Raw genomic sequence first — 11,021 nt, 5'->3', positions numbered from 1 at the left:
CAAATAGAAATATGAAGTTCAAATTATCTTTATCCTTGTACTCCAAAAAATTTCCGCTAGTCTTTTCCGATAACCCATATCCCATGGAACCGTATTAACCTATATAGAAATCAATTTCTCGGTGATCGACGTCTATAGAGCCAATACAAAAACACTCCACAATCTCTTCTGCTGTATCTGTTGTGATACGTCTAGGGCCTTTTCGAGGGTCATCTTGAAGCTTTTAAGTGGGAGTGAATTAGTTGTTTTGGTACCCCGATAGTTTGTAGTTGACTCCTACTAGTAGTTTTTGTATGTGGGCTCTCATACCTATAAAACAATCCTCATTTTCCAAACAGTAGCCATCCTTCCAATGACTATCGTATATAGTCATTTCGAATGTCTTCAAATCCAAAGCACCCAAAAACCAATGAGCATGTGGTAAATTGATTGGGATGTAAAACTACAATAATGTTAGAAATAATTAATTATATATCGACTCAGGTAACGTAATCCAACAAAATTATATTGTATCAAACTCTGCCCAAGCTGAGTAAACAAATCCATCAGCCGTATCACTCCAGTTAAATGTATCAGTGTTGAAAGCTAGTGGGACAACCATCCACCGAGCTTCATCTGCTCTACGCTCTAGCAACAATGAGATCCACATCATGATGTGCTGCTAATTATTATTTTTTTTTGTAGCAAAATAAGTATTGTTATTGGAAGCGTAGTACGTAATGAGAAAATAATTATATTACTTACATCACATGACAACCATCATCTATGACTTTCTGCATATAACCGTGTTCAAAACTCAATCATAGCAAAACTAGTCAAATAATTATAAGCAAACAACACCAAATCATCTTGTTCTTTATATAAACTATGTACGGTAGGCTCTAAAAGATTTGACCAACTGTGCTTTTTGATGATATGTACCAACTTTCCTTTTCATTTGTATCAATGGCGACTTATACCATATGTACATAACTTTTTGGCGCTTAGAACGCCTAAGAGGTGCTAGCGAAGATGTTTTGTATTCATCTCGCAGAATCTTCTTTACATCCGACGATTGAATACACAGAGACAGCTGCTCAGGGTCGTCATTCAACGACTGTTCCTGCATTCAGGTTATTCTCTTAGAAAGGAAATTGTCAAAGGAGAATTTAGTCATGGGTTTCTTTTAATGTTGTACATGTTTTGTTTTCTAGAATAAACATTATGCAATATTAGCAATGTGTTACATTTACTTACTATTGGAATGATTATTTGTATTTGACATAATAGTGCAATGAATTATCTTTATTGTTTATGGCATTTTATTTTATATTATGAGACTTTTAATGTGTTATTTAATTTGAAAATTAGTAAATCTATCAAATATATATAATTTTAAAAACATTTAAAATTATGACACTCAAAAATGCGTGTCGTCTTCCTTTATGATAGGGCTTCCTTGATACGCATTGCGTGTCATAAACACGCGCGTCGTAAGGTTACGACATGCAAATGCGTTTCGTTTACCTTTATGACAGGGCCTTCCTTGATACGCATTGCGTGTCATAAATGCGCGTCGTAAATGTGTAAACGAGTGTCGTAAATAGACGACGCGCAAAAGCGTGTCGTCTCTCGTTATGACAGGGCCTTCCTTGACACACATTTGTGCGTCGTCTGAGCGTTTTACGACACGCATTGCTTGTCGTAAAATGTTGTTTTTCTAGTAGTGAGATACATTAGTGCTTGTGTTCAAATTTCAAAACCTTTTTGAAATTTTTGTAGGTTGATATGATTGTTGTTACAGATGGAAGCAGAATAATGGGTCTTGGTGATCTAGGAGTTCAGGGTGTGGAATTGAAATTAGGAAGTTGGATTTATATGTTGCTGCAGTTAGAATAAATCCTTTGAGAGGAATGTTTGCACATTATCCATCTGAATATATACATATTTCTAAAATTTCTCACTTGCAAACATATATCATTTTCCTTTATTTATTTATTTATTTATTTATTTATTGTAACATGTTCTTCTTATCATGATTGATATTGGAACCAACAATTACAACCTTCTAGAAAATCCCTTGTGTAACTTTTTTTCTTCTCTTCTTGATTTTTTTTTCCGAACCTTATTAAGTAAATTACATGTAAATCACATATGAATCAGATGTGATACACATGTAATTCACATATGAGTTACATGTGATTCACATGTTATTCACATGTAAATCACATGTTATTCACATATGAATTACACATGTAAATCACATGTTATTCACATATGAATCACATGTAAATCATATATAAATTAGATGTGATTCACATATAAATCACATGTTATTCACATGTGAATTACATGTGATTAACATGTAAATCACATGGTATTCACATATAAATCACATGTAATTTATATATGAATTAGATGTGATTCGCATGTAATTCACATATGAATTACATGTGATTCACATGTAAATCAAATATGAATTACATGTGATTCACATGTAAATCACATGTATTTTTCTGAATGTTTTTGCATCAACATATTTCTTTTTATTTTTCTTGTAGATTTGGAAAAATGTGGTGAATATTAAAGAAGTGAAAAATGATAAATTAAAAAAAATATGAAAATATTAACACGAAGACATGACAACGCTTTGAAAATTTGTAGCATTTTTTTGTTGTTTATATTTTATATTGTCTCGAATAAAATATTTATTGTATCGTGTTTATAGATTAGTAAATAAAATAAGTTTTCTTATGATTTCGTTACAAATATTATAGTAAATGAAATATGCATGTATATATATATATATATATATATATATATATATATATATATATATATATATATATATATATTTGTAAAAATATGGATAAATGTACCAAAATTGTTGATTTTTTTGGTTAAAATATTATATTATTTTTTAAATATTCCAGTTTTTTTATTTTTTTTATTTTGTTGATTTTTATTTTTTTTAAATTGCATTTTTTTTAAAAATATGCACTTTAAAAAAATGAAAAATACTAATTTTAAAAAATCCAATATTTTGATTTATTACGTAATTTTTAGACATTTATATTAATATTTACAAAAAAAAATTACGCTTTAAATGAGATTGACAAGATAACGATCATGCCCTTAATGAATTAGTTTTGATCTAACGCTCCACTTTTAGTTATCAGGTTTTCGGGAAACTATGAGTTCTCAACCGATCTCACCCCCATATATATATATATATATATATATACACACACACACACACACACACACAAACACACACACTGCAAGAATAGTGGGCAATAGCGGCGACGCATGTCGCCGCAAAAGGTATCGACTGTCGCCGCTAATAACTTTAGCGGCGACACGTTGCTGCAAATGAGTCACCGATAATGATTCGTCGCTAATGCAAATTTAGGCGCCGCTAATAGTGTATCATCGCTGCTATTGGTTTGTCGCCGCGAAAGCCTGTTTGTCACCGCAAATAACGCGTCGCTGCTAAAGCTAACACGTCGCCGCAAAAGATGTCGCCGTGAAAATAATTTTAGCTTTTTTTTTATTTAACATTAAATTTATAAAAAACAATATAACATTTATAAAATCTGATAACTTTTTATTGAAATATTAATCTATACACAACCAATCCAAAATATTCATAATCCTCAATCCAAAATATTAATTCATACTACAACCTAAAGTAATTTTCCAAATTACAAAACATTTCGTAAAATCCTAAAGTATTTTTCCAAATTAGAAAACATTTCATAAAATCCTAATATAGCTGCTCGTCATCATCATTTCCTTCATTATTATTTGGTGGCGGCAATGAGCGAAACCACTCTTCCAATGCTGCAGAACAGGCTGGGTCCTTTACTATCATTTACAGCATTTCCAATTACAAAGAAAACAAAATATTATACAAACATATCATAATAGCATTATACACTCCAAAAATTACAAAATAAAAATTTCCAACATATATAACTATAACCAATATATCATTATAGCATTCTACTTTTCAAATACACTTAAACATACATCATACACAACATATCATTATGGCATTCTACTTTCCATTATAACATTTACTTTCCAAAAATTACGAAACTACGAAATATCAACATATCAAATCATAACCAACATATCATTATAGCATTCTACTTTCCATTATAGCATTCTACTTAACAAAAATTACCAAACTACAAAATAGCAACATATCAAACCATAACCAACATATCATTATAGCATTCTGCTTTCCATTATAGCATTTACTTTCCAAAAATTACCAAACTACAAAATATCAACATACCAAACCATAACCAACATATCATTATAGCATTCTACTTTCCATTATAGCATTTGACTATATACTAAACAAACAATTACCAAAATATCATTATAGTATCCTACTTTTTTTTCGTTTTTTCATTATATCATTATACTTTTAAACTTAAAATAACAATAACCTGTGATTGTGGTGATTCTTGTGTCACATGTTGTTCCTGCTCGTACATAGACACAACGGTTGGAGGTTTACGCCCAATGCCTCTGATATGTTTGCGTCGAACACCCAATATTCATTCAAAATAGTTTTTTATATCAGTGGGTGTTAGACCGCTTGCTTCAGAAGAAGCTTGGGTTCATTAGTTGACATCCTGGAGTAAAGCATTCTATATTTTTAAAAAATAATAAAAATCATAAAAATTTGATTACTAAATACCATTGACAGTATAAAAACTTATATGAAAATACAAATTAACCACTTATGTATTGTTGCTCGACTGCAGGACTACAAGATAGCCCTTGGCGGTTGGAATTAGCCGAACGAAAAACTTCGATTCGACTGATATCCTATTGAACATTAAAAATTAGATTACTTATACTTTAAATAAACATTTAAATATATCATAACTTACTTCTTTGAGACATGCATTGTTGTATGAGCTTGACCCCCGTATGTTTACAACAACTTGTTTTGCACGGACTTCTGTGTTTGACGCCGAACACCTTAAAAATTCTGGTGATTGAAAATGTTCGACTGCCTTCGGACAGTTTTCACATGACATACCCTTGGGTGGTTGTTTAATGCGGCTGGGATATTTGCAGCCCCCCTCCCCCCCCCCCCCCCGATTTCCTTAAAATAAGAATGAACTTTATGTTTTCAGCCTCTGTAAATTTTTGCAAGACTCGAATCAATGCTCCGCAACAATTGAGCACGCTCCGGATCAATGTTAACCTTATCCAAATCAAATTTATTCTACAAATACAAAAAGTTAATTAATTAAATAACAATCACAAATAAACTTAAAATTTTATCCAAGTTACCTTCAGATGCACATCTGTTGCATTCCTTATTGTGGGGGAAACATTGTCCCAACCAGATACATTGAAAGGGACGTTGTTCCACAAATACCTCCTAATTTCATGTGTGAACCAATTACCAGGGTTCCCGACAGGGGAATATGTGGTCTCTATATCAAAATCCAAATCCACGGGCTTTCCCTTGTTTGCCCATATCAACTTTCCTAGCTCGATATTTTTTGACATGCTCCTTCTATTTTCTTGAAGCTCGGCGAAAAAAATACAATTAAAAATATTAGTCACGATAACTTATAATAAAATAATAAAAATAGCTAATAAATATATCATAATAAAACTTACTATCCTGTTCGTGCTGACCACGACCAAAGCATACTAGTGGTGGTGGATCCCTGGCTCAAACACCTCCATGTCCAAGCCCCATAACATCGGCCATCATGGCAAAGAGTATCGCCCAAGTAAACCTCATCTGTAGACTGTAAATTACAAGATGTAAAATATAGAAATACAATATGAATAAAAGTTAGTTACTATAACATCCCAATTTTCAAGACCAAAATTTTTGTTTTTAATTAAGTAACTTATAAAACAATTTACTGGAAAACATTAACAATTCATATCATTTCATAAACCTAAGTCACGTGTCTAAAAACCATAACATAAAATAGTAATAATGTCAGAGTACAGTCCCATGGATCTCAAAGTGCGGAAATCATATGTGTGTAGGTGATGTGCAGCTACCGCGCCGACTCCTTCCCCTTCGCTGAAGAGGTACCTAAAACAGAGCTGAAAACTGTAAGCACGAAGCTTAGTGAGTTCCCCCTCCATAACACATACCACATAACATATATACTGCTAGGTAATTCTGTGGTGCCTGGCCTACCCTATCCGACCATTCTGGGGCATCGACCTACCCTGGGAAGCAATTTTGGGGTGTCGACCTGCCCTCCGGTTTAACCCAACCGGCCACAGAGACTATTTCAACCCCTACTACTACCACATAATAATATAGCATAAACACATTGTCAGACATATCCGGGGTGCCTGACCTACCCTATGGTCTTTACGACCGTAACTCGAGGACTATTCCTCTACTGCCTACTATCACGTAACATCGTATTATGCTAGCACATAATCATAACAGAAATTAACAAACCAGATAATTATCACGAAGAACATTATCTGCACTGTGACTCTTACTAGTGGGGCGGCCTTGGTGCCTTAGACCCACCTCTACTGGAAGGTAACTCACCTCAGTGTTTTCAAGTGTTTGAACTATCCTCGTTGCCAGGATTAACTCCTTGCAACTCCTACACATAATAACCTTACTTAATTTACCATCACATACTCTTAACCCTTACAAGGGTTACTCAGGTGAAAGCCAAAGTCAAGGTTCACACCTTGGTCAAAGTCAACTCTGGGTCAAAGTTAACATCTGGTTGACTCAACTCGCCGAGTTGACGCCACAACTCGTCGAGTTCCATAATCCCGATAATGCTAAAACTTCGACCCTACTCACTGAGTCTTACAAGAACTCGTCGAGTTCTCCTTTAACAAAGTCGATACCTTCTACAACCGACTCACCGAGTTCATCCTTGAACTCATCGAGTTCATCTTCATTCGGGTTAAAGTGTTTAGTCCTTGACTCCTCGAGTTCTCCTTGAACTCGCCGAGTTCGTCTTAATATGGTTGGGACATTGCCTTGAACTCGCCGAGTTCATCCTTGAACTCGTCGAGTTCTTCGATCTTCAAGCCTCTAATCCAGTCCATCTTGTTGAGTCCTTTTCTAGACCCAACCAGATCGATCCGAAGCCAAAAAGGTTGGGGAACCATAACCTGACTCACCGAGTCTCATGAAAGACTCGCAAAGTCCCCCAACGTCCATCCCATTCAGTTAACTTCAGTCGAGCTCAATGCATCTAGAATAAAGATCTGACCTCCTAGGGTCCATATTACATGTAAATCCATGAACTTTACATCCATGTATGGGTCTTCAAACCCAAAAGGTCCAAAAATGGAGTCTACAAGATGTATGGGGCTCTTATGTAGTAAAGTTGGCACATTTATGCCATGAGAACCCTCCTAGGTTCAAGATCTGAAGTTATCACTCTCTATTATGTTCTAAACCGGAAGGTAACTTAGAAATGCCCCAAAATGACAAGAACCAAGCCCTAGAGAGGATCTAACACATGGAAAGTCATGGTTGAAGCTTTTTACCGTGGATGAGTTGGAAATGAAGTAAAACCTATGGATCTACTAGCTTCCTCTGGAACCCCCAAGCTTCCACTTCTTTCTTCAAGCTTCAAACAACCAAAAACACAAAAAAAATGGCTCAAGAACACTCCAGATTCTTTAAGGTTTGAGTTAGAGCTTTTCTGGGCTGAGAGAGATGATGGACTCTGAAATGGAATGAGATAAGGTGTTTAAATAGCGTGAAAACCCTAAATATTAAGGTTTCACCCAGACAGACCTATTTGCCGAGTCGGGCTCCTGACTCAACGAGTAGATTACTTAAAACTCATGTCCAAAGTCTAGTCTAGTCGACGAGTTGAGCCTCCAACTCGCCGAGTAGGGGAGCAAAAACATACAATTATTTAAATTTAGAATACGTACCGGGAACCGAGTGTTACAACTCTCCACAACTTTTTTCAGACTTCGTCCTCGAAGTCTACTGCTGCATCCAGAAAAAGCTCAGGGTAATGCTCTCTCATCTCGTCTTCTGGCTCCCAAGTCCATTTCGAGCCATTGCGGTGCTGCCATTGCCCCTTAACCAGCTCGACCCTCTTGTTCTTCAAATTCTTCGACTTCCTATTGAGGATAGTTTCTGGTCTCTCAATGTAGTTTAGGTTGTCATCTACCTGAATATCTTCTAGAGGCACCACTGCAGAGTCGTCTAACAGGCACTTCTGCAGCTAGGAGACATGAAAGGTATTATGAATCTGGCTAAGCTCAGCTGACAGATCCAGCCTATACACCACCTTGCCCACCTAACCTGCAACCCTGAAAGGACCGATATAGATGGGGCCTAACTTGCCTCACTTATGGAACCGGATGACACCTTCAGGAGGACCATATCCCCAGCCTGAAACTCCAGGTCCAAACGACGCTTGTCGGCATAACTTTTCTGCCGACTCTGAGCAGTTTGGAGTCTGCTCCGGACCTGCTGGATCCTCTCCGTCATCTTGAGTACCACTTCGGTACTCCCCATGACCCTTTGTCCAACCTTACCCCAGCATATTGGGGTTCTTCACTTCCTTCCGTACAACATCTTGTAAGGAGGATGGTCAATACTTTCATGGTAGCTATTGTTGTAGGAAAACTTTTCCAAGGGAAGGTAGGTATCCCAGCTACCTCTGAAGTATAAAACGCATGCCTGCAACATATCCTCCAATTTTTGGATCTCCCTAACCATCCGTCTGCTAGTGAAAAACAGTGCTAAAGTGCAGGCGAGTTTCCAATTCGTCGTGGAATATCTTCCAAAATCTGGAAGTAAACCACACATCTCTGTCTGAAATTAAGGAGACTGGCACTCCGTGTCGTGCTACTACCTCCTGAATGTAGATATCGGCTAACATCTCAGCCGAGATGCTCTCCTGGATCGGTATGAAATAGCCACTCTTGGTCAACCGATCCACGATGACCCCTTTGGAGTCCACTCCCTGTGCAGTCCTGGGAAGCGTGGTGACGAAATCCATGGTAATATCTTCCCATTTCCACATGGGGATGTCCAACGGCTGCATCTTGCTGTGAGGCTTCTGATGTTCTACCTTGATCTTCCTGTAGGTCAGGCATCTCTTGACGTATTAGGCTACATCCCGCTTCATGCAGGGCTACCAGTAGTCAGGACGAAGATCTCTATACATCTTCGTTGCCGCGGGATGAATGGAAAATTGGGACTTTTTCGCCTCTTCCATCAGAATCTGGCACACACCTCCATGATATGGAACCCACACCTTGCGGTGTAGGGTCAGCAACCTTCTACTATTATAGTCGAAGGAGGAAACCTGAACCATAATACGCTCGCTCTTCCGATGTTCCTCCTTCATAGCCTCCTGCTAGGCCTCTCGGATCTGCTCTAGAAGCAGAGTCACCACTGTCATCCGCAAGCAAATGTCTCTAATCGGGGCATCCTTGTAGCTAAGAGCGTCGACCACTACATTGGCCTTCCCCGGGTAGTAGAGGATTTCACAATCGTGATCCTTCACAACATCCAACCACCAACGCTGCCTCATGTTCAGATTCGACTGATCTAGAAGGTACCTCAGACTCTTGTGGTCCATGTAAATGGTACACTAGATCCCATAGACGTATTGTCGCCAAATCTTGAGCGCGAAGACAACCACCCCCAAATCTAAGTCGTGCGTCGGGTAGTTCGTCTCGTGAGGCTTCAGCTGCCTCAAAGCGTAAATGATAACATGGCCTATTTGCATCAATGCTGGGCCCAACCCTGTGATGGACGCATTGCAGTATACCACAAAATTCTCCACGCCCTCCGATAGGGCTAGAATCGGTGCCGCGCATAATCTCTGTCTCAAAGTCTCAAATGTTGCATGCTGCTAAGACCCCAACGAAATAAAAGGGCTTTCTTCGTCAGCCGAGTCAAGGGTACAACTATCTTGGAGTAATCCTGGATGAATCTCCGGTAATAGCCTGCAAATCCCAGGGAACTCCGAATCTAAAATTGAGACTTCGGAACCACCCATCTCATCACGACCTCTACTTTGGCAGGGTCAACCAAAATCCCATTCTGATTGACAAGGTGCCCAAGAAACTGCCTCGCAGAACCAGAATTCGTACTTGGATAACTTGGCGTACGAGCTCTCCCTCCTTAAGATATCTAACACCTCACGTAAGTGCTCCTCATGTTGCTCTTGCATCTTGGAATAAACCAAGATCTCATCGATGAAAACTATCACATACCGATCCAACATTGGTCTATATAAGCGGTTCATGAGGTCCATAAACACGGCAGGAGCATTGGTGAACCCGAAGGGTATCACCACGAACTCGTAGTGGCCATACCGACTCCAGAATGTAGTCTCATGTACATCTTTGTCTCTGACCCTCATTTGATGGTATCCTGAAAGTAGATCTATCATGGAAAACAAAAATGCCCCCTGTAGCTGGTCGAAAAGATCATTAATCCTCGGGAGTGGGTAACGGTTCTTCACCGTTACCTTGTTCAGCTCCTGGTAATCTATACACATCCTATGTGACCTGTCCTTCTTCTTTACAAACAAGATCGGGGCTCCCCAGGGTGAACTGCTCGGTCTGATGAATCTTTTGTCTAACAGCTCCTGTAGCTGTATAGACAACTCTTGTATCACGGGAGGAGCCAACCGGTATGATGCTTTGGCTACCGGAGCCACACCTGGGACTAGGTTGATCCTAAACTCCACCTGCCTCTCCGGAGGTTTCCCAGGAAAATCCTCTAGAAATACATTTAGGTACTCTTGCACCACTGGCAAATCACTGACGGTCACCTTACCCTATCTCGGGTATCCATGACGTAGGCGACATATCCGATGCAACCCTGCTGAAGGTAGCACCTAGCACTCGCTGCTGAGCATAAAGCTGGCCCGCATTGTGGCCTCTCGCCCTGAATTACCAGCTCTCCCCCACTTGGGGTCCTCACCTGGACCAACTACTGTGCACAATTGATCACTTCCCCATTGGGGCTCAACCAATCCATTCCTATAATAACCTTGTTCACCCACAATGGAATAGGA

This window comes from Lactuca serriola, chromosome 7 (genome assembly GCF_051521515.1).
Source record: "Lactuca serriola cultivar US96UC23 chromosome 7, Lser_US96UC23_V15, whole genome shotgun sequence".
NCBI classification, from domain to species: Eukaryota; Viridiplantae; Streptophyta; class Magnoliopsida; order Asterales; family Asteraceae; genus Lactuca; species Lactuca serriola.
The sequence above is the reverse complement of the archived record's forward strand: the minus strand, read 5'-3'. Positions refer to the sequence as shown.